General features: G+C 38.7%; 1 protein-coding gene across 3 annotated transcripts in view; it reads left to right on the top strand.

Moving 5' to 3' along the window:
- The window catches only part of TENM3 (teneurin transmembrane protein 3), a 2213160-nt gene that overhangs the window by 1471127 nt on the left and 716898 nt on the right, over positions 1 to 25135 (top strand). For all 3 annotated transcript variants that reach the window (XM_065596701.1, XM_065596700.1, XM_065596702.1), the window contains one exon: positions 18618 to 18705. The gene's annotated coding sequence lies outside the window, so the exon portion shown is untranslated. The remainder of the gene's footprint in view (positions 1 to 18617; positions 18706 to 25135) is intronic.

Genomic DNA, 25135 nt, shown 5'->3' on the forward strand with positions numbered 1-25135 from the left:
TACAAAACATTATGAGCATAGAGCAATAGGAAGTTCATATCTCCTGAAGGAAAGGGAAGAGTGGGGGGATTTTTGTAGGGATGAAGGGTAAAGCAGGAAGAGGCTTTTACTTGGTGCCATCTTTTATGGGCATCCTCTGCCATCCTTCTGGGTCAGTTTCATTGCTTGTTAGACATGTTAGGATTGACTAATAGCAGTCCTCCTCACAAGAGAGGATTACCATTGACTAGTAGGCACCATGGAATGTGCCAGGAATGTGGCGCACCCTCCTTAACCTCACCCTATAACCCACCAGTGGATGCAGTAGACAATGCCCCTTACCCCAGATGGACTCAACACCTAGGAGAGACTGAATCTTATATTGCTGCAATAATAATCCATGACTGATGATTTTAAGAGCAGTATTGACTCTCGCAAGAGGAAAGATCTTTGTAATGTGGAACTTGATTATATAAAACAAGGAAAGGACAAGAATGAGAGAAAAGTTGTCATTATTGAAGGTACAGAGGTTCCCTTCAGATCTCCACAGCCTAGGCATGTGTGCTGTGTTCTTAAGCAGGTAAACATAATTCAAAAGAGTCCTGTTAGGATGGCTATGCCACAGGTGATAGTCAGATAGTAATAGAGGGTGTTAGAATCTTCTCAAAATATAACATTGATTAAGAAATGCACAGTTTAGGGGTTTGGAGATGGACAAGATGACCAGTTAGATCTTTCCCTATTGAACTTCTAATATTATTGCATAAGAACCTTTCACTTCTAGGTTACACCTCTACAATCAGTCTATTTCAGTGGTGACGAAATCGTAGTAGTCAGTAAGGGTAATATAAATTTTGATGGTCTCAGTTCTCAGTGTAAAAGCATGACCACAAATGGCACTAATTGCCCTTGCTGTTGATTTGTCTTTTCCTGTAAAAAATGGAAAGGCCATAGAAACTGAACTACTTTTCACACTGTGAGAGGTCAGAACTAAGTAATGCCTTTTAGGAGGGCTACCCTGCTATAATTCAGATAAGGATCCTAAATCTGAGTGGGTTGTTTTTTTCTGAATGAGTTCTGTTTATATGGAAAATATAATCTGGGTTTACTGTTAGGGATGTGTAATTCTCTAAATTTTAACATTTTTAATGTGAATAATTATTTTATTTAAGGCCACCTGTAGTTGTAAAGGTTAACTTGAAATCCATTATTACAAATCACATACTGCTTTTACACAGTCTGCACCTCTGCTTGCTGCAAAATGCAATCCATTTTGAAAATCCACCATTGAAAATGAAGACTTAAACAGTGAAAATAAGCCATGGAAAATACAGCAAAATTGAAATTATACCCAGGGGACCTCCTAGATCATCACAATTATTCCAGGGGAATAGCTTGCCCCTAAGTAGTGAATATCAACAGAGAAAGTATTTCAGAATGGTAAATCAGCTTCCAGGATAGAATTCTCTCCTATCTATAAGAGGTAGACCATATTATATATTTAGGAAGTTGACCCTCCCTTTGTTTTTCTGATATTATAAAGTGCTTTCATTCATTGCTTGAGAGAGACTAAGAAATCTTCTGTGGCATTTGGCATTAACTGGGGAGTCCATGAAAGCCTGTATGATATCAGAAAGACCAAGCTAGGTTTAGAAACTAGAGAACACAAGATTCGCTTGTGTGTTCTATTTTATAATTAAAATGAAACAAAAGCTTCCCTACTGCAGTGACTAATTGGAGATCCTAACATTTTTTTAAATGTGCCCAAATGTTCAGCCATGTGCTCAGTCTCATAGGCTGAATGTTAAAGGTGCTGCCACCTTTTATACCCCCAAACTGGCTATTGAAGGCGTTACCTGGGGAATACAGAATATTGCACGGTCAGAAAAAGAAGTTCCAGTAAAATAAATGTATCTTCATCCCAGGTCTTTGTGCTATTCACAGCTGTTGTTTTAATCAAATAGCTCTCAGATGAATCCATGCAGGGGCACCAGTTGATTTGTATGTTCCTGTAGAAGGCCCAAGAGGATCAGAACTTCATTAAAAAGCCTATCGACCACAATACAGCACACTGAGGAGCACCTTTAAAAGTGCCTTTTAGTAACAAGGTCCTGTAGAACTATGGCAAATGAGTGTTCTACCTAAAATGGCAAACTAGAAGTGGCAGTCAGTGGTGTACTGTATGTTAGCCTTGGAGTGGGTAACGTTTTTTTTTTTTGTAGGTGAGATCTTTTTGTACTCAGAAAGGATGGGCAAGTAGATATAGAAGCTGAGATGGTAAACGTGTATGATTTTTCAAGATTGCTATAGGGCTAAATGGGGGGAATGAAAACAAATGGAAAGAAAAACCTCTGCAAAATCTAAGCTATCTCCAAATCTCTAGATTTCCCAGTGTGGCTCATTATCTTTCTAACTGTCTTCAGGATGTAAGGGCTTTGGAGCAGGCATGGTCTTCCTTTTTGTATGTTGAAGAATGGCAACCACATTGTCAACACTACACAAATAGTAATATATTCAGGGTCTGAATCTGCATCCACTCACCAAGCTTGCATTGATTTCAATAGTGCAGAATCAGACCCATAATGTATATGATGTTTTGAGATCCTTCAACATGTAAATGATTATTTATAATATGTAATAATGTATCTATTGCTTTGTGTGCATCCTTTTTTCTAATGTAACATATTAAGGGAAAATATTGGTATAACAGTTAAGCTCCATTTCATGGTTTATGCTTTATAGGATCAGAAATAACAGAAAAATGCCATTTCCTAGCTTTTCTGTGGGAAGAGAGATGCAGTGGGCTAGGATTTTTATATTTTGAGTATTTTATTATGCATACTAGATACCACTAGTTCTGTAAGGGAGTGATTTTGATCAAGTACAGTAGATTGCCTCATCGACTGTATTGTTTTGTTAGCAATATATACATTATGGAACTTATACCATAATGCACAGGCACCTCTATTAAGTTTACAATTCTGTAATGTGCACATAACAACAAGGGGCCTTATCTAAAAATCCCTTGGAACATCATTAATGTCTTCCTTCATTCCAGCTGTACTAGCTGAGTCTTGCCTGTATTAGTTGAGTTTGTATTGAAAAAAGTTAATCAGATTTTGCTTTCTTTTACAGGAAACATAAGAATATCTTTATAACAACTTGAGCATCAGTGAAAGCACACAAATTAGATCTGTTCTGGGAACAAACTTTTTCCAAATAGATGCAAGTTTTCCACTGAGAAAAACAACACATTTTGGTCTACGTTTCTATTAGCATTTCACTCATAACAACATGAGGTTCTCCAGGGTGAAAAGAAAAGTACATAGTTGCCATTATGGGAATAAAAATCCTGCTGGTAAAAATCATAATTCAGAAGCATTAGTACTTTGATGTAAGGTATGATAGGTGGGCAGTGATGTTTCTGTCATTATAAGCCACATGAGAAAGCAAAAGAACCCAATCTGCCTACTCTAATAGCTGGTGTTGATATTGGATGTAATGTGTTGCTATTTGATGGATATCACATTCACATAATCTGTTATCGGTTGGTTGTAATTATGATGTATTGTCTTCATGACTTGCCACTTTGCAACCTAATTTATTATGATAGTTAAAGTAACATGCTCTGTTTATAATTGGATGGCCACTATTGATATGGGTAATGGATCTCTCTTCTGAAATACAAACAGTAACTAGATGCACAGCATGCAGATAAGTTAAGTATCCACACTACCTGGGAATCAGCAGGTATTCCTCATGACTTAGCGTCCAGATGTATTTTTCTGGTAGCTCAGCACATCTCTAATTGCAATTATATTTCATGTCCATCTTGTCAGAGTTCTTAGAAAAGAGGACTCTAGATATAAATCTTTAAATATAAATGTAAGCAGGTGGGTGACTAGGGTATTACTGCAGACTTAGTGATATTACTGGCATAGATTTTCATTCAGAATTCCCATTTATATCAATGGGAGCTCTATGTTTATCTCTAGGGCAATACATATCACATAGAATAAAATCAAACCTTCTTTAAACTGGAACCCGCGAGTCACCATTTTCAAAGTGATAAGCCTTGATATGATGTAAGTTTTGTTCAGTGTAATCAATAGCATTAATACATCAGAAGACAGAGCAAATTCTGAACAGATTGCAGGTTTTCACACTATACATTGATTTGTTTTCTCTATGTGAACATATATGTGTGCAGTTGGTGTGGTATTGATTTTATTTTCCTGTTGTTTAGTCACTGTGTTCAAGGTTGACAAGGGCAATTATACCCCACCAACGTTTTAGTCACCATACTTGTCCAAGGCATTGATTTCCAATAGAACACTTATTGGATTTATGGGCATACCACCTTTTCATTGCCATGTTCAATTCTTCAAAAATAAGCAAGAGAAAAAAATTTACATCCTCGCAATGTCTCTAAATATTAATAAAGAGTTTGTAAAAAATATTGCCTGAGGCATGTGTTTGCTGATCAGCATATACTTCTTAAACAGTTTGATTTCTTTCAGTTAATCCAGTCATGGATCTTGAAGAGCAAACCATCAAAATCTTTTAAGACTTAGCCCTTCTCTTCCCCCTCCCCCTACCTTACTGTTTCACAAGTTTCTGAAAAGACTGCAGAAAAGAGGAGCAAAGAATATTGGATCTAAAACCACATAGTGGTTTAACCTATGGTGATAATCTTCAGTTTCAGGTGAATCAGATCTGATACATGGTTTGACATGAATATCTGCAAACTAACTTAAAGTTTTCATCAAATTGTAGATGGCTTTAGTGAAGGCTCACTGTTGGCAATCTTTATGCAACCCACTGTGTAATTCACCTTCATTTTTTTTGCTGTTCTCAAAATATAGGAAGAGAAACTGTAATTTTCATAGATAAACCTACTGCGCCTATATGTTATAGGATACCTTAATGATTAGCGGCCATTTAATGGTAATCACTCAGTGCTATAAGGTATGGTGATTGAAAAACACAATACATCAATTACAATGAACCCATTTGAACCAAGCACTCAGAGTTTGCAGTGGGCTTTCAAGTTTTTTAAATGAATTCAGTGGAATGACACTTTCTTTTTAGTTTCCTTAGAATAAAAAAGATAAAAGCCCATCAGGTGGGGAAAGGTCCTTGTTTGTTTTCTGACAGATTTTGCACTTTAGAACAGAAATTGGGAATCTAATTAGCCATTTGTATGTGTAAGTGCCTGATTGGCACATTAGAGAGAAAAGGTGGGTGAAGAAATATCTTTTATTGGACCAACTTATGTTGTTGAGAAACAAGCTTTTGAGCTTACAAAGAGCCCTTCTTCAGAATATCAGATATACATGACTGGCACATGTATATCTGGTATTTACATGCATAATTAAGGTGCATGCAAGTATTTGCATACTTCTGATTTTGCAAATCTATGCCTCTTTGATTAAGAAGACAGAGACAATGGAGAAGAAAAAGGTACTAATAGTTACTTTATAATTTGGAAAGTTTCATAACGGGTTTGTTCTTGGCAGGTTTTGCCGGCATTTTTTTATGTAATTCTGCAATTGTATAATTGCACCTTAAGGCTTCATGAGCAATTGTAATTGAGACTCTGATCTTTCAAAATTATATTGGCAATATCTGTGTGAAGTAAATATAAAGTTAGAGGTAAGTTCTGGCTCCCATATCTGCACTAACTCCTGACAAAGAATCAACTGACAGACCAAGAGTATTGGCAGAGTTCTTCCAACCAGATTGTTTTCCCTCAAAACTGACAGAAATGATTTTCTGTAGGGCCAGAAAGACAGAAGCTGGGGAATGACATAGAACTCAGGGGGGTGTTTGCATGTGTCAGGAAACCAGATAGTGAGTGATCAGCTTAGTGGTTGGAGCAGAAGTCTGAATGCCAGGGTCAAGGCAGGATCAGAACCAAAGTCAGAGTCTGAATGCCAGAGCCAACGGTAGAGGCGGAGCTAGGCATCCGGAGCCAAAGGTCGGAACCAGATTACCTGTAGTGGGGGAAGGCTAGAGCAAGGCTGGAACAAGGGCCAGGAGCAGGTCAGGGTCCAGGCTGGAGAAGGGCAGAAGGCAAGCACAGGGAGATAGCTCAGTGCACATGCCTGCAGATTCTCTATCAGTAAGCTTGTCTCGCTATCTTTGTTTTTTGGGTCTCAGCCTCATCATACTGCCTCATCATACAAGGCTCTGACCACCACTTTCTTCATTTCCCCCTTTTTTTTTAATCTCCTTTCACTCAGTCTAGTACCTTTAGAGAAACATGGCAAGGATTTTTTTTTTCACTATTCTATTTTCCTTATATTCTCACTAGTCCCTGTAGGGAAAAATCTTTGATTCCATGCTGACTCAATTTTCATAAAGAAACGTTGTTTCCGTAGAATATTGCTCACAATGCTACAGAGCATGAGCCATGGTTTCTTTGGTTTTGCACACATTACATAGCACACATCTTTGTCATGACTGTGAAATACAATAGTATTTTTGAGCATATATCACAAAACCTTCATCTTTTTGTTTCCTTAGTCCATAGTTCTTGCCATTCCTTGGCAAGCTCCTTGTGACCACACTTTTAAATTCTTGTCTACTTAAGGGTATCTTAATATCTACCTGCTCATTTTTTTAGAGCTTGTTTTGCGGCTTTGTCAGCTATCTCATTTCCATATATTCCAATATGTGCCAGAATACATACTATTGTTACACATATAGCTTCTTGCGTTATTTCCATTATTTCACTTATTATGTTATTTCTGCTTTCCCAAGTCCCTGTTCTGATTGTCATCATGCCTGACAAAGAATCAGATAAAATTACAGAGGTAGAAGTCGCACGTCCAGCTGTAATTTGATTTTTCTGTAACTAACAATTTTTAGCTCTCTCAAAATTTTTCTTTTTTACATCTCTCCTTTACCTGTTTTTTAGATCCTGATAATATGAGGAAGTCTCCAGAAATCCATATAATTTTGTCTATTAAGGACCCAGCAGTCCTCAAAAATCTGTTGTGTACTTCATTTCCATGATTCCCTTTTACCTTTGCCCAAAAGTTTAGATCAAATAGTTTGATCCTTAGATTTATTGATGCTTCTCCAGTGGCTATTTGCAGCATACAGACTGATGTTATCATTGGGCCACATGCCAATCGCAGAGCTTTGACCAGGAGCCATTCCAAGTTTCTAAGAATTGTTTTTGAGGCGGAACCAAAAGCTTGGCATCTGTACTCAAAACTGGTCTTATCAATGTTCTATACATCATCATCATCATCATCAATACCTTCTTAGCTGTAACCTCATAGACTCATAGACTTTAAGGTCAGAAGGGACCAGTATGATCATCTAGTCTGATCTCCCGCATGATGCAGACCACAAAAGCTGACCCACCCCCTTTCCCTTGACTCAGCTGTTGAAGTCCCCAAATCCTGTGATTTAAGGACTTCAAGTTGCAGAGAATCCTCCAGATAGCGACCCCCGCCCCATGCTGCAGAGGAAGGCGAAAAACCTCCAGGGCCTCTGCTAATCTACCCTGGAGGAAAATTCCTTCCCGACCCCAAATATGGCGATCAGTAGAACCCCAAGCATGGAGGCAAGATTCTCCAGCCAGACCCTTATTGACCATTGATACTATTTACCAGCGATGGCACGCTGTTGATTAATTGACTAAAATCACGTTATCCCATCAAACCATTCCCTCCATAAACTTATCAAGCTTAATCTTAACCTCTTTTGTTTCCAACTACACTACCGTAATTTCATCCTACATTTACATTTTTGTACAATATTATCCGAGTGACCTTTCCAAGTTAATTTATTATCAAACAGTACTCCTAGAGTCAGTAAGATACTGTTGCTGCTGGGCTTAAGAGAAGGCCTGCTAGCTTCCTCAGCCACTCAGGCGGAGTGATCCATAAGGCAGCATAACTGATGCAGCCCAGCTGTGCTTATTAGGCCACCAGGCAGGCACAGCTGCAGGGCCTTATTCCAGACAGCATGTTTCTGCACAAATGCACCCTGGCCTATCAATGAAAATTATACACCCATCCTCACGTGGGAGTTAGGATCAGTGCTGGAGAGAGCTCAGAATGTAGGCTCACAGAACACTCTTTTGAGGCATTCATGTGCACTCATGATAGAACTGTTTGTTATTTGATGGGCCAGATTTGAACTGAAAAATTGAGTGTTTAAAATAATATTTTGATACACCAAGAAGCTGTCCTCCAGTTAAGCCAGTGTTCCTTCCAAAACTTCAAATAACTTGATTATGCAGACAGTTCAAATCCGAATACAGACATTCCTTAATATCTGGCATTCAGAGGTACACCTCTCCCTCGATATAACGCTGTCCTTGGGAGCCAAAAAATCTTACCGCGTTATAGGTGAAACTGCGTTATACTGAACTTGCTTTGATCCACCGGAGTGTGCAGCCCCGCCCCTCCGGAAGACTGCTTTACTGCGTTATATCCGAATTCATGTTATATCAGGTCGCGTTATATCGAGGTAGCGGTGTATTTGGTTTTCTTTGTCTCAGAATTACCAATATTTAGCTTGTTCTGCATTCAGAGGCAATCTACAGTAGAAAAATGCACACAAAAGCTCTTTATCATGTCGTTTAATGCAGATACAGTCTGCTCAGTTACACATGAATGTTCAGCATCTAAACTTGGGATCAAGAAAACACTTTTAAATAAGTGTTCTATACAACTACAATATAATGATACCCTGAGCCCCAAACCAATTTAAAATTGTGAATGGTATTTACATTCCCAAAGTGAACATTGTTGCCACACACACACAATCATCCTTCACTTTTTAAAAAAATATATTTTTCAGATTTACAGCCTTCCTTGAGCAGTTGCATTTTTCACAGTACTGACAGCAGCAGACCTAATTACATTTCATGTAAATAAAGAATACCAACCTCTGTTTAAGCAGTAATCTATAGTAAAAAATGAGGTGTATTGTTTGTTTTATTTTATGTATAGCTTTGCTGATTTGCCACTAAGTTTGTCTGAGAATGTGCTCTTGACTTACATTAATTTAAGCAATACAATGTCGCAGTCTTTACTAAAACTCCTTTTTTCTCAGTTTTCATTACTAAATGTTCTTTTCTCTGTGCTAGTGAGAATATAATAAATATTTTAATAGTGAAAAGGTGTTTTGGGGTTTTTTGTGGGACTTGCGGGGGGCTATAAGGTCTCTTTGATTCTTTGTGAGTGTGATGTTCAGAAAGTTGCGTAGTGTGGGTAAATATTTAATTGAAGAAAGATGTTCTGGATTTTGAATTACTAGCACTAATAATTACAGCATGTTTTTACTTCTGACCAGTTTCACTGATGCCAACTTTGGTCTGAGAAGAAAGAAGCATGGTGCCTTGATTATCATGTACATTTTGAACATGTGCCCATAGATGATATCGCGGGGAGGACTGTTCTGTAATGTTACCTTCTCCTATGACACCAATTATTTTAAGTGTGTATGACGGCTCATTGACACCCTGTAAATGGGAGGCTGCATCTCAGCAGGTTTTACCCTTAGTACTGTGAAGATGAAGATAATATAAAGTGTGTTCAGTGGGAAAGAATTCCATAGACAACCTGCCACAAAAACATTTTCACTCATTAAAAGCCTAGGTGCAGGGTTTCTAACTAATGACATTTGTAAATACTAAAATATTGTATTTTTCCATACTCTGTTCCGGAAGCATTGTTATTGAAATTTACTTGCTATCAGCAGCTCTAGCGGCTGCTGTTAATAACAAAATGAATTAACAGCATGCAAGACTCCATAGAGACCCTATAGGTATATTTCAGTTGCAATTGAGTCAAAAATATGGGCACTTGCCATAGAATAGGCTAGCTCTCTTTTTCTAATATATAGTAACATTATTTTATTTTACTATGACAAGGCTTTAAAATATATATATATTTGTGTAAATGCTGGTAGTAAAGGTTCCAGAAGAATGTGTTTTTTGTCAATGGGGAACCTAAGTTAAATGTTAGTAAAGAAAAATGTGAGTTTCAGAACAGCAAGAACCAAAAATTTGTGACTAATCTGATAAAGTGCACATTCAAGCATTCTCTTACATACATTGTCTAAAGGAACGGTTTTATTCTTAACAAGGAAAACAATTCACACTTAAAAGTATTGAGTCTTCTTGTGGGATCAAGGTGCCTACACTGTGGGCCCTTGAAATATTCTAGAAAGCAGTGTCTGTTGGGGCTATGCCCCTCATCTTTACATTGTCAGCTTTTCTTAAGAAAGATGAGGAAAAGAGGAGGATGCCCACACAGCACAGGCATCATCTGGACCCACAGAGATGGGAAGGTCGCTTCTCACTATGGCTGGCAGGAGCAGGTCTTCAGGTGTAATTGACTAAAAATCTGGCAATCTGAAAATCTAGCATGGCCTTTAGAGAATTACTCACCAAAGCGACACTATGTCTGACATAAACAGCATCAAGATCTCGGGATCCATTCTGCCTGATCAAGTGCAATGCCAGGGATTCAATACCAAAGGGTCCTTGGAGCTATCCAGGTCAACAAAATCCAGTGTTGAGGACTTTGCATTGTTGATTCTGAAGAGCTGCTTGCTAAAGTGCTACTGTGCTTAGTGTGACCATCCTGAGGACCCAGATACTTTTGAATCGACAGAGTCTGGTGCTGAAGTCCTGGAAACATGAACGCTGTGCTTAGTATGAGTGGGATTGAGGTTGACTTAGACCTTGTCTACATGGGGAAACTCAGGCTTGTCTACACTGCCCATCCTGCCCACGATTACATTAATGCGAACTAGGAACCTTTCAGTTTGCACCCCCAATGCCAACATGGGGGAGTTACAGTGAAGCACTTTGTGTACTGCTATGCATAGCCCCATAATCTGAACTGTAAGACAGTGTAGACAAGCCCTCAGGAAAGTTTATTTAAATCAGGCTTTTAAATGGTTTAGTTAACCACATTAAATCCCTCTGTGAAGGTGCTTATTCAGAATTATCATGGCCTTAATTCTGCCTTTACTTGGTTGAACTTAATTCACTTCAGAAATTAAGTAAATTAAACCCCTGTGTGGACATACTCATTCAGAATTAAACTGGCCTTAATTTGGCTTTGTTTAATTCACTTCCAAAGTGAATGAAACTAAACTGAATTAAGGCCACTTTAATTCTGAATGAGAGTGTCTACACAGGGGTTTAATGCAGTTTAATTAATCCACATTAAATTTACACCTCAAGAGCTTGTCTAAACAAATGATCAGTTTACAACAAGCTGCGGTGTGAATCTTCCCTTACTGGCCTTACTAAACTGGGAGGACTTGGGAGGAGTGGTAGATATGCTGGAGGATAGGGGTAGGATACAGAGGAACCTAGACAAATTAGAGGATTGGGCCAAAAGAAACCTGATGAGGTTCAACAAGGACAAGTGCAGAGTCCTGCACTTAGGATGGAAGAATCCCATTCACTGTTACAGACTAGGGACCGAATGGCTAGGAAGCAGTTCTGCAGAAAAGGAACTACGGGTTACAGTGGACAAGAAGCTGGATATGAGTCAACAGTGTGCCCTTGTTGCCAAGAAGGCTAATGGCATTTTGGGCTGTGTAAGAAGGGGCATTGCCAGCAGATCGAGGGGCATGATTGTTCCCCTCTATTCGATATTGGTGAGGCTTCATCTGGAGTACTGTGTCCAGTTTTGGGCCCCACACTACAAGAAGGATGTGGAAAAATTGGAAAGAGTCCAACGGAGGGCAACAAAAATGATTAGGGGGCTGGAGCACATGACTTATGAGGAGAGGCTAAGGGAACTGAGATTGTTTAGCCTGCAGAAGAGAAGAATGGGGGGGGGGAGATTTGATAGCTGCTTTCAACTACCTGAAAGGGGGTTCCAAAGAAGATGGATCTAGAGTGTTCTCAGTGGTACCAGATGACAGAACAAGCAGTAATGGTCTCAAGTTGCAGTGGGGGAGGTTTAGGTTGGATATTAGGAAAAACTTTTTCACTAGGAGGGTGGTGAAGCACTGGAATGGGTTACCTAGGGAGGTGGTGGAATCTCCTTCTTTAGAGGTTTTTAAGGTCAGGCTTGACAAAGCCCTGGCTGGGATGATTTAGTTGGGAATTGGTCCTGCTTTGAGCAGGGGGTTGGACTAGATGACCTCGTGAGGTCCCTTCCAACCCTGATATTCTATGATCCTGACGATGCACGTTAGTAGTTCATGTGCTTTGATCTAGTCCTGTTTCTAAAAGGACTAGATCACGGCACATTAACAAACTGTTAATGTGCAACAGCAGGGTCCACATGGATAGTTTGTTATTCCGAGGCAGGCAGGTGCGGGGTACATTCACACCCTCACCTGCCATGAACTCAATGTTTATGTAGATAAGCTCTTATTTAATTCAGATTAATTTTCCTGAGTGTCCATTTGTAGACAAGCCCTAAATATAACATGAAGGATCCCACACCATTGATTCTGGAGTGTCAAGTGTTTGGCATAAGCAGCACCAGAGTCCATTCATTTGCGTTAACCAAGTCCATTATCAATGATCCAGCCCTGTCAACTTTAGAGAATTACTTGCCAAAGTGGTTTTATGCTCATTATGAGCAGCATCTTGATTCCCAGATCACAGAGTTGAATCCCTGGAGCCACCAAGGGTTGGATTTTATGCTCATTGACTTTATGCTCAACATTAGTAGCACAGAGGTCCCTGGATTAATTCATATTGACTGAATCTTGGGCTGAGGACCTGCATTGTCAATTCTATGTGTTGGATAAGCAGCACCACTGTCCCTGGCTCATTCATGCCTGAATCCAATGCTCAGGGAACTGCCCTACTATCTCAGGAGAATTACAGATCAAAGTGGTTCTGTGGCTGGGATAAGTGATGCCAGATTCTTCAGATCTTCTAGATCAAGCAAGACTGGTGCCAGGGGTCTGGCTTCATCAGTGTCAAAAAAAAATTATGTCTGGCAAAATCAGCGTCATAGTCCTAGAATTATTGCTGGTTGACTGAGTCCAATGGTAAGAATCAAGCATATTTGACTCTGACTTTCCAAAGTGGCCAAGGTGCCCAGATCTGTCCAGGTTGATGCCAGTTCTCTGGCTTCGTTCACTTTGTTCCATGTAACAGTTACTGAAATTCTGGATCCATGATAGTCAACAAGAGTCCAGTGCAGAGAGTCAAGTTCTGCAAAGAGCTTCTCACTAATGCATCTGTATACGTGGATGGACACTGAGGCCTCTTTTTTTTTTTTTCAGTTACCTGCTTCCTATCTTAGGTTTTGTGGGTCTCTGTAATTTAGGATTTTACCCTGTGCCAACATCTGCTCTACCTGACAGAGTATGTCTGTTCATAACCAGCCCTGTGGATGCCTCATTCAATCCTCTTCTTGATATTATAAATACCAGAACCATGATGACTTGGGATATTCAAGATGCTTAACAAAGAAAGACTAAAAAAGAGCATGCCTATATGCCTTCTCACCTCCCCTTGCCATCTGCAATAATAGTGAACTGAGATACTGTTAGTGAACTGGGATACTCCATTTGATTTCTAACCTCTTCAAGGTTTGTGAGCTCTGCAGGAAATAAGGTTCCACTTCAGTGTCCTGGAACTGAGACCTGTGTTTTGGACTGCAAGACTTATTTCCTCTGATTAAATCCAAACTTGTCTATATTCTGATGGTCAACATCAAAGTGATATATTGTATCAAATGCCAAAGTAAAGGCTGTGGAACCAGCTGGGTCAGCATGCTTATCTATTAGAAAGTGTAGCATCAACCATTGGATCAATCCCATGTCTTACCTGCCAGGGATAGAGGAAGTTTTGGCAGACTCTATGAGCAAAGTTTATACTCAATAGCACAAGTGCTCTATCAATGTCTCCATCTTGCATTCTGTATTCTGCAAGGTGGGGAAGCCCCAGAAAAGTCTCTTGCTGCCAGTGGTGATGCCCATTGTCACTGGTTTTGCTTCAGGAATGAGCAAGAACTAATGTTACTGATGGACTCCTTTTGCCAGCACTGTTGTCCTCTATATGTTCCTTCTGATTTTATTGATTCTGGAAGTCAGCTGGGACAAAGCTAGATCCTATTTTAACTATGAATAGAGCTTGACACTTTTTTATTATTAAATATTGTGTGTCTCATGGTGACTCCCTCAATTGCTGCTATCCAGTCTCTGGATCTTGTATCTCAGGGTTGAGACATCTTTGAGTCTCCACGCAAGGTGAAGTTCCTTGGGTTGACAGCTTGACTTCTGGTTTGCTAGGATTCTTGATGGAGAGTGGCCTTTTCAGTTCTGAATATTCTGTTGGAAAACTGGAAAATTTGACCAACTCCGGTGACCTGGAAGAGACTCTCGAGAGCAGCTCAAAAGGGAATTGACTGGAGATGGCTTTCCCTTGTTATGTATTAGAATGCAATTGACTGACATTTCAACTTTTCACTGTCTGATACACGGGTCAGTAGTATTTTTGTTCACTCTCCAGTAACTGAGTTAATGAAATGGTTGCACTATGTACTCACTAGGGTACTTGGGGGTAGTTGTTTTGTCATGTATGGGTTGTGCTCTGAGTTCTGTGGTGAGATGGATTCATTTGAGCTACCCTAGGAGTAGTCCCTTCTGTGTGTGAAGCTTTTTTTCACATGACTCATGGAGACTCTATTCACACATTTGTCAAACTGTTCTCTTCCATAGCCTTGTGACAATGCATTTGTTATAGCTGTTACTTCAGGTCAGAAAGTAAATGAGATATACAGGCCTAATGATTCCATATGTCATATTATATACAGAAAATATGTCACTATCTTTGTCCTTATCCTAATTTCCATCTTTGATGGTCTCTGTCCATCTTTCTTGGCACTAGCCTGTCTGTATTTCTCCATGCCTTATTCATATCCAGGAAGATTTGGCTCCATACTTGGATATACAGTGTCTTATATTTTCTACGAGGACCAGATTAATCCTTGAGTTCCCCAAAAGCAGGAGGTGGGACTAAGTGGCCTTTCATCACAGCTCAAAGATTACCCAAATGCATCATCTTATGTATCACAATTATTATGACAATGTGTTTTCCATAACATGTTTTCCCATGGGCTTCATCACAGAATTTTGTAAGGAAGCTACTTGAAGTTTTATGTGTGCTTTTAGCTATTTTTTCTTCATTTGAGGCTTGTTTTGGGAGAGTGAGAGTTTGCTGTCATTTCTAATACATGTTTGACCTGGCATACAGAGTTGATACTGATTTCTGGCAATTCTGCAGTCCCTTTTTTCACCTAGAAATCTTCATTCTACCTTCCTTTAAAAAAAAATTACTGCTTACTAAACTCCCACAGTTGGTAATGTGCAGAGACCACTTGAAGAAACTGAAGGTTGTTTACAAATAACTGGAGTTTTTGAGATGAGCTCTGCACATTCATAGTCGTTGCTTGCCTGCCCAGCTTCTTTGGAGTTGTAGGTTCAGAATTCCTGAAGAAGCAGATTCCAGAAGTTTGTGGTGAAAACACTTTCATCCCACAAGTGAGAACATACAGAGGCTTATTTCAAAGAAATCTAGTTACTGGTAACTAACCTTGATTCTTTGATGTTTTTAAATGTAATTTTTGTTTACAAGAAATAGGAAAAAATAAACACATAAATTGTGTGTGTGTGTTTGTGTATAGGCACACATTCTCTTATGACACTCTAGTGTTGAACAATAGGATTCAGTATTATTAGTGACCCAGAAGAACATGAAGTAGCTCTGTAGGAACTTTCACACCTTGTTTCCACAGCAAAAACAAATAAACTTGATATCAGCAATTTGTTAAATGAACATTAAATCCATTAACCAAAAGATGAAAACAAGCAAGATGAAAGAACACCCAAACATAGAATCCAAATTAAGTTATTGATAGATTCTTAGCATTCTTAACAGTGAACTTTCAGAGAGAGATCATCAGCTGGTATAACTCAATGATTTGTTTATCTGGCCATCAAATAGTAAAACAGTTTGCATTGATTGTGTGATTCTCCAAGCTTTTTTCAGAGCTTTGTCTCCATATTGCCATTCAGTTTTTTGTAGTGTTTAGTGACTTATTTGGAACAAAACATGCACCTCTACCCCGATATAATGTGACCCGATATAACACAGTAAAGCAGTGCTCCGGGGGGATGGGGCTGCACACTCCGGCCGATCAACGCAAGTTCGATATAATGTGGTTTCACCTATAACGCGGTAAGATTTTTGGCTCCCGAGGACAGCGTACCGGTATCTATTTTGTGTTTGGTGTGCATAATTTTATTTTTTTCAGAGCTGTGATCCCATGCAGATTTTTCTATCTATTGCCCCAATTAAAGGCATGTGACAAGACATGTACAGTGTCTCAAGATGTTAGGTCATTCATGACTGGGATTATTATTCACTACTACTTTCTAGGCTTCCATTATCCTGTTTTGTATTTATCATCTATTAAAACACTATCTCTTCCTATGATTCAGTTATGAGTTTGCTACAAAACTATAGCTGAGCCATTTTTTCAGAATGTTATGCCATTCAGTATTGGTAATTAGTGTAATATCCATAGTCTCTGCCTCCATAAACTGAGATCATGACTCCTGAAACCCTTCTAAAGTGTGGAGAACATACTAAGAATGGTCTTTGATTTTGATTATGATTTTACCATTTCTTTTCATATTCTGGTCCATCTACCCCAGGGATAACTCTTTTTTTAAAGGCTTCCTGTAAAAGCTGCTGTTGGTGGTGGTTTTATATTTGGCCTGTCTCCTTTAAAAAGAAAATATTGGGAAATTGTCCTTCACAATGCATTTTTATGGAATGATGTTGAAAATACTTCGGGGGGAAAAAAACACCTTGTGGTGAAAAGATATTGGCACAAATGTGTTACATTTAACTCTTTTATTTTTTATTCCATCTGCATCCTTTTTTTTTTATTGTTACAGAGTTCAGTATTTCTGACAGGCTCATAGAAATAATTGAGAGGACTGTGGACTGTATAGACTAATGTTTGGAGAGAAGTGCTAAAAGCAAAAATAATTGCAAAATTCAAATGTATGGCATGAAAATCTTTTTTTTCCCCAATGAGAGTACCAAAATTGAACATGTTTAGAATGTTAAAGAGAGTATGATAAGTATGAAATGGTATTTTCAGAAGCTAGCATTATAGCAGTTGATTCTACACACCATTTTTAATTACTAATTCTCTATTTTTGTGACTGGCTGTACCCCAAAAGTTGCTGAATATTAAACGTAGAAAGTTACATTACAATTAATTTTTGAACAGTTAAAAATGATTGTTCAGGAAAGTGACAATGTGAAAATGGCTTATTGCTCAATAAATCTGCTCTCTATAGGTATTCTACTTACTTATGAAATTAAGCATTGTCTTTTTGTTTGTTTTTGTTGCTTACTATTGTTGACACTATTGGTTTTACAGGGCTATGGGAGAGTGAGTTAGAATGTTTTCTAGTTCACACATCAACAGAATGTTAAGTTACAACTGAAAAATCATTATTATTGACAATGTTAATGCCAGAAAGAATGCAGCTAGACTTTCAGATCTCAGGGTGAGTTTGGCCATGACAGTTAGGAAATAACATTTTACTTATGAGATGACAAAATAAAATATGAAAATAAATGAGAGAAAACAAATATGGAATCCCAAAAAGTCATTCTTACAGTTGGTATCAAAGGTATAATAGGCTGGCCAGAAAACAAGAATTCTGTTGTTTTTTTAAATTGAGGTTTGGATATCTGCTTTTGTTCTGATATGAAACCAAAGCCTTTTGAAATTTGAGGGTGAGGAAGAGAGACTATCTCAGAATACTCAATAATCCAGTGGTTAGTGGATATGAGAGAGACAGATTCAAGTCCCTGCTTCAAATCAGGCAGAAAAGAAACTGGAACTACATTTCCCACATCTCAGGCATCTGCCTTAATCTATTGACTCCCTAACTTTTTACTAAGGCAACCCACCAACTTCATTTTGTCTTTTGTTTGTTTGCTTGTTTTTTGTTAACCTTCCCAGGATCTACATTCGGGGTGGGAATGAAGTCATAAGCCAGCATTGTCATCTTTGTCCTCTCCCACTGGTGTGCTGCCGCCTCCTTCTCTAGAACCTCCCCTCGCACCTCAGGGCTTGCCCTCAGCACCCAACCTGTGACCCATCTACAACCTGCTCATAACCCACCTTTTGGAAAACACTGCCCTAACCACTAGGCTATTCTGGGAAATTCCATCCTGGACCTGACAAAAGTTTCGATGAATCTGATGCATTTCCACAAAAAGTTTTGATTTTGATGGCTTAGAATTTCTTGATGGAAAACTTTCATCAAAGAAATTCTCGGTGCAATCAAGTAAAATTACCTTTGCCAATGCTGTAACGTTAGTCTAGCAATATCCATAATAAATATTCACAGCAGATAACCTACGTCTCAATTTACCTTTTAAATAATATCTGAGATCCAAAGACGCACTCGTGCATTGCTGTTAAACAGAAGACAACGATGATGACCCAGAACAAGACCAGCATTTAGTATTTCTGCCCCTCAATAGAATTGAAAAGTAATACTGTATTTTGTAATTAAGAATCATTATACATAGAATATTTTTAAGAGTTTTTCCTTGATAAATTCATGCTTGTGATCCATTTGCATTACAGATTTCTGGATTGTTTGTGTCCTGCTGGAGTAAAACCGTTGTATTAAACTCAGAAAACAAAAAGCTCCTGAGTGAAGAAAGAAGAGAAGGTAAGTCAAAACATCCCAGAGTCTCTGGTTGTATTGGGATTCATAAATTGCAGTGAAGACAATTAAATGTCTAATTGATATGATAGTAGCAGTACTGCAAAATCACAAAAGACCAATCTGTACTTTGTCTCTGTACCCTACTTCCTAATCCATTACCAGTAATCTCTGCTACTGGATCAATGATTATGTCCTTACATTTTTATATTAACAATATTGGGTCAAATCCAGAGTTGGTGTATATCAGCATAGCTCTAACTTCAATGGACCTATGCCTGTTTACACAAGCTGAGGATCTGGCTTATCTCTTTTTTTTTTTTTTTCGTTTCTTTTTTCCTCATTCTATTTCCTATCCTCCACCCCTCCACCACATTTACTGAACTTGAGAAAAAACATCATTAACAAGTAAATTATCATATTTCAATATTGAGTTTAGTTATCATGACCTTTATCTTGTGTTCTGAATATAAGCCACAGTGAGATATTTATGCTATATCATAGTAAATATTTGCTTTTTAATGTACATACTCTTGCTTAATATTTTGGAACTTTTAGCAGTAGACATGAACTTTAATAAACTCAGTTAAAAGCACCTGAGTTATAAGTATGATATGTTAAATTTCTATGTTCACTTGGAATTGTTTGCATTAGGCAGCAATCTTATTCCCAGCTAGTCTTGATCCTCCTGAGGAGCACTTACGTGGCAACCATAGTGAATTGAATTGTACCTGGTTATTTTTTTCTCTGGTTATAGCTCAGTGAGTTTTCTCAATGGTAGCCAACGTCTAGTAATTTAAAGCTTGTGAACCTTGAAAAAAGGGTTTGTTTAAAACCATATTCTGGGGCTTTTCCACCAAATGGAAATTGTGTTCTACTAGGGAACTACAAAAGATTTTAGAACAGAGTATCTGATAAGCATTCTGCTCATTAATGTTTGTACAGTAGTCTGCCTTAAAGATCTACAGTCTCCTGGAGCAAATCATTCAGAATTCAACTGCACTCTTCAAGTTTAATGTGTTGAGCTCTTTGAGTTTCCCTACCCCCTCCTGATTGATGGTTTGTTTCTTCTTTTAATACAAAATTCAGTAAAATTTCCCACAGTGAAAAGGGTCTTTTAATTATGAAACACCAGCGTGTGGGAATGATTCAATTTACACATCAGAAAAGTTCAGTTACTTGACCATAATTTATTTTGGTTCTGATCATTTGTGGATCACAAATTCTTTTTTATGGGGGAGGGGGGCAACCAAAACAAAACTGGAAAATGCTTTAAAAGGTACATCACTCTGTCACCATAATAATAGACATTTTGTTACACACTTACCCATTTCTGTGTTTCTACTCCTGTTGTGAGATTTAATTTAAATGTATAAAGCAGGCCCTGAACAACACAGTTTCCCCCTTGAATCTGACATAGATCCAGTATATGTAAGAAGAGCTAGGGGTGTCTAGCTCATGGAACTGTGAAGATAAGAGAGAGTTGCAAAATAAGATAATTGGGGTTTAAATGTTGCACACAACACCACTGATTGCTTGGGGTTTCTTTAATATCCTTCTCAGGCACTGACTTTTATTTTTCCCCATGGGGGCCTAAGAGAAAAGTGATAACGTAGGCCTTAAAAAATCCCACCCTGAGTAATTAATCAAAACTGAAATAAAGCTCTGGGAGGAATGGATGGGTTGTGTACACATCCTGCATGCAGTGTAAGACTCCTTTATTGTTTTGTATTCAGAATGCAGTAAAGCTTAAGACTTACCCTGGTTAAGATAAAGCAGGTTTTAATGATTTACAATTGTAGATTTCATCTATAGCCTTCCTTAGAAAATCAGTGGAGTAAATGTACCCTTGTATTTAAACAGCAGAGGGAAAACAAAACCAGTAGAAATACCCATAATAAATTTGTATACTCGATAATCGGTGTTTTAAATAGAATTATTTTATGATACCGACCCCTTTTTTAATTTTCAATCAACTGTGCATCATATACCTTATGCACTTTGAGAAAGTTAATGTGAAACAAGAAACTTATGGAGTTAAACTAGATTTGTATTTTTAGGTAATTGTCACTGCTGTATGCAGGGAATTAGTTACACAACTCTTAGTATTGCTAATAGGAGTTTGTGTATCTAATTTCAGGTACACTGTGCTGAAAAGGTAATCACTTGTGTTGGCTTTCTGCTATAAAAATATAACTCAATATGCAGTGCAAAAGCCATATTCTGGTTTAATGAAGTACATTGTTGATTATATTCCTTCATTTTTTTCTAGCATCTCTATTTTTCACCTCAGAAAAACAGCTTTCTGCAGCTACCACTATAGTAAAGAATGTCAACCGTCTCTTGTCTGATAAATATCCACTTTTCAAACTCTTCTCATCAATTGTTTGAAAGATGATCTCTCTTACACTGCATTTAGACTTTAATAGCTAATGTATAAATGTGAACGTTTTAGTGGTCCTGTGAGAGAGACACTGAAATAACTTTTCATAGCATCTGTACTTTATGTTGGTTGGGTATATTGTTACATAACAACACAAGCATTTCCCTTTGTAAGGTTTTGGCATGGGAACAAAAATAGAGCTAACATGTATCTACAACATGTGCCAACATGACATTTTCTCTTCTTACCAGGCTGGGGTAAGCTTGCCACTATACTAGACGGACTTCACAAGTTCCTGTTACCACCATTACAGCTACTACTAATTTACTTGTACCCTGTGCACTAAAATTTTTGTCAGCAACAAGAAATAATATAGGGCATATGATAGCAGCAGTAATAGGGCTCAGTTAATAGAATAACTTAAGGAGTCTTTCCTATATGTAATTTTGATGGTTCTATGTCTTTCATGCAAAAAGCCAAATTAAGGTTAAAATGTACCTGTCAGTTCTATCCAAGAGCTAATTTTACTAATTCCTTGAGATCTCTGTGCATGAGAAAGGAAGCTTGAATATTTTGCTTTCTTAATATGTTCTTCTTCTGTGCAAAGTTTACTTGCATTCAACAGTTAAATCATTTTGTTCTTACTTCACATAGTAAAGTCATCCTGTATTCTGATATAGAAGGTGAATTTTTGACGTCTCATGTCCTGATGCAAAAATAACAGCTATCCACCCATCTTTAGTTTTTTATACGACAATTAATTTTAAACTATTCTCTTTTATCTCCAACATGAACACATCTAATTTCACAAACACTCAATTTCAAATGACTCTCAGGGTTTTTTTAACTATTATAACACTATGTGCTTTTTTGGAGTTGCAACAGACCAATCAGCTGGCAATCCTGAAGATTCTGCTCCTTTTTATTGTTTCTTTAGTATGTCCATCACTTTATTACCAAACAAGACCTGTGGTTTTTCTTCAGCTAGGCCTGTGTTGTTGTAATTCTAAGCAGGTCTCGGTATTTCTGTGTATGTAGGCTGAGGTGGCCACAAAAATCCACAAATTTGGTTTACACATGATAGGGTTTTCCATTGTGTGTGTGTGTGCTCTTTAAACAATTGTAACACCACATTCTGCCAGTCCATTAATTTGTGGGTGTTTTGGACTGTAAGTAATATGCTCAAATCCAGAGACCCCTGTGTGAAGATCTCAAAATATATAATAGCAAATTGAGGTCCATTGTCATTCCTCACTATTTTCAGACACCCAAATCTGGCTAAAATAGCTTCTGGTTTTATGATGATCTATTTTGAAGTGGCCTCCTCTAGTTGAAATACTTGCAGTTAGCTTGAATATCCATCAATGACAACCAAATATTATCTTCTCTGTCGAGTGAAAATTTTACCTAATCACGTTGAATACTTCATTTGAGGTGTGTGTACTTAAGTGCTGTTCTTTAGGTAGGGGTGGCATATGCAACCGTGTTGCTCAAGCAGTTACCACAATTTAGGATGAATTTGTGTCACAAATACCTTTGTTCATGTCTAGCCAATACATTATCCTTTGTGCTCTCTTTTTGAGTTTTCCATTTCAATGTGCACTTCATGAATGAAGTATAATTTTTGAGCTTTAATGGGATCACAATATGCTTACTTTTAAGAACACTATCCAACAGAAAAAGCTTATGTCTGTAATGTACCTATTGCTTAGCTGTGAATTGATTTTCCCATCCAGAATGTATAGTTTATAGTATCTCGTCGTCTTCTGCAGAAATTTGCAACTGTTCCCATGTGCATCATAACAGAGCACCTGAGTACTTATCAATGTTGAATTCCACATCTGGAGGCTGACTATGATGGGTTTCATCTCAGATAGTGGACAAAGTATCACGTACAAGTAAACAACTTCCTGGAGTGAATTTTATGGTGCAGTCATATTTTTGAAAATTCAGTAAGAGACTTTGAATCCTAGCTGGTGCTTACTGTAGTCTGCTCTTCAGAGCCAAAGGAACTATACAGGCTGCATGTATGGCAGCCTGTGCATCTTTCTTTAAGATTATTTAAGATATGCAAAACTTTTCAAAGCCTTTAAACACATATGCATGTTGCTCCACTAAAGTTCTGGGATCAGATTCTCTCCTCCATTCCACCCTCTTTGCATTGTTCTGGCAGCTCAAAGAAAATTGAATCTGGTCCTGTTTCCTCAGCTAGGAATTCCCTTTGCATGAAGGATTCCCTGACAGTTGTGCAGGTAGCATATCCACTCCTACATCACATTCTCCAATAACCTTGGGACAGAAGACATGTTGGGGTTGCAGGGATGTGTAGGGAACAGAGAGGAAGCATGGCTGAAATGTGCTGTGCTCCAGCTGACCTCAGCTAGTGGATGGTTCCTTGGGGACCGTTGCCACCTGGCATAGGCTAGAGCAAACCTCCAGGCTGCAATTCTCTGTGGTGGGACCAAAGGGAGAATTGGGGTGCGATAATAAGCTCCCTGACTTCCCCTCCTTGCTACTGTGCCAAGAGGATCTCAGTCACAGCAGATAATCTCTGAGAGGGTAGGCTTGTTTTGTAGTAAACTGCTTATGCATGCTAACTTAATACCAGGAAAAGAGAGATTCTTTTACCTATAACAACTATAATATTTGTTTATTTTTCTGTGTTAGAGTGAGGCAGCATCTTACCACTGCAGAAATTGATAGTCCATTGCATGCTTTCATGATATTTCCTTCCTTCTATAGTGGAAGTCTTTGTCGGGTTGCACAGACATGCAAGTACCATACTGATTTCAATACCCATGTTCATCATATATGCAATTGGCATGCCACTGGCATTTAGTGTGGTAGATCAGTCTTTCCCTACCAGTAGCAGCTGCTGTATAAAATCAAAGCACAATGCCTCCATGCCAAACCAGTCACTGGATTTCTTACTGTATGTTCAATTTCACACAGGCATTTAGACTATCTGTAATAGTTTTTGAATCATTCCTTGCACTTTTCCCTGTGAGGAGTTGTGCTCTCTTGTACACACTGTGCACAGCGCCGTATTATTGCCTAAGCCGATAAGGCCTAGGCCGGCAAATTTGCAGGAGCGGAAGCTCCCCTCTACGCCCCACCCCCCTGCTCCAGCTCACCTCCACCTCCTCTGCAAGCGCGCCGCCGCGTCCTGTTTCTCTCCCCTCCCAGTGCTTGCGCCACAAAACAGCTGTTTCGTGGGGCAGGGAGGGGGAATGCCGCGCGCTGGGGGAAGAGGCGGGGCCTGGGGTGGGGATTTGGGGAAGGGATCCAATAGGGGAAGGGAGGGGGCGGAGTTGGGGCGGGGACTTTTGGGAGGGGTTGGAATGGGGGCGGGGAAAGGGTGGAGTCGGGGCAAGGCCAGGACGGCAATTATTTCCTGGCCTAGGGGCGGCAAAATTATTAATCCACCACTGACTGTGCACTATGATGGGTCTCATCTCAGGTAGTGGACAAAGTGTCAAGTACAAGTAAATAACTTCCTGGAATGAATTTTATGGTATAGTCATATTTTTGACATCCTGCTCATGTCATGTCAACCTCATGCAGAATTTCTTGACTCTCCTATTCACGTAAGGCCTTCAATTTCAATTTTGCCTGTTCCACTGCCTTTTCAGATTTGTATGGCCTTTTCTAAGCTTACCTCAAAATGTCTCAGCAGGTTGTTCACATCTCCTACCCACACTGTAACCCACTGCCAGCCTTTTCTAATCTCCAGATCTCTCAAGGAATCCAAAACTATAAGGCTGCTGGGTCTTGCAATTTTAGGTGTAAAGGAAAATTTTTGTAGGTTTCATTCTTCATGGGCACAGAATAAATTTCAAATTGCTGGAACCCTATTTGTACCTGCATAAGGGAGGAAGCTCTTGAAAATCTCTAGGACTTCTGCATGAGCTACAGTTGTTAATAAGGCCCTTTTCATGACAATGCTCATTGTGTATGCATTTATTGCAGTCATATATAGCAAGGACCTCTGTTTAAAATGCTTCTGTGACTCCTCTGTATCACTCCCACTTTATTTCAACAGTAGTTTCAGGA

Source organism: Chrysemys picta, chromosome 5, assembly GCF_011386835.1.
Source record: "Chrysemys picta bellii isolate R12L10 chromosome 5, ASM1138683v2, whole genome shotgun sequence".
Classification (NCBI taxonomy): domain Eukaryota; kingdom Metazoa; phylum Chordata; order Testudines; family Emydidae; genus Chrysemys; species Chrysemys picta.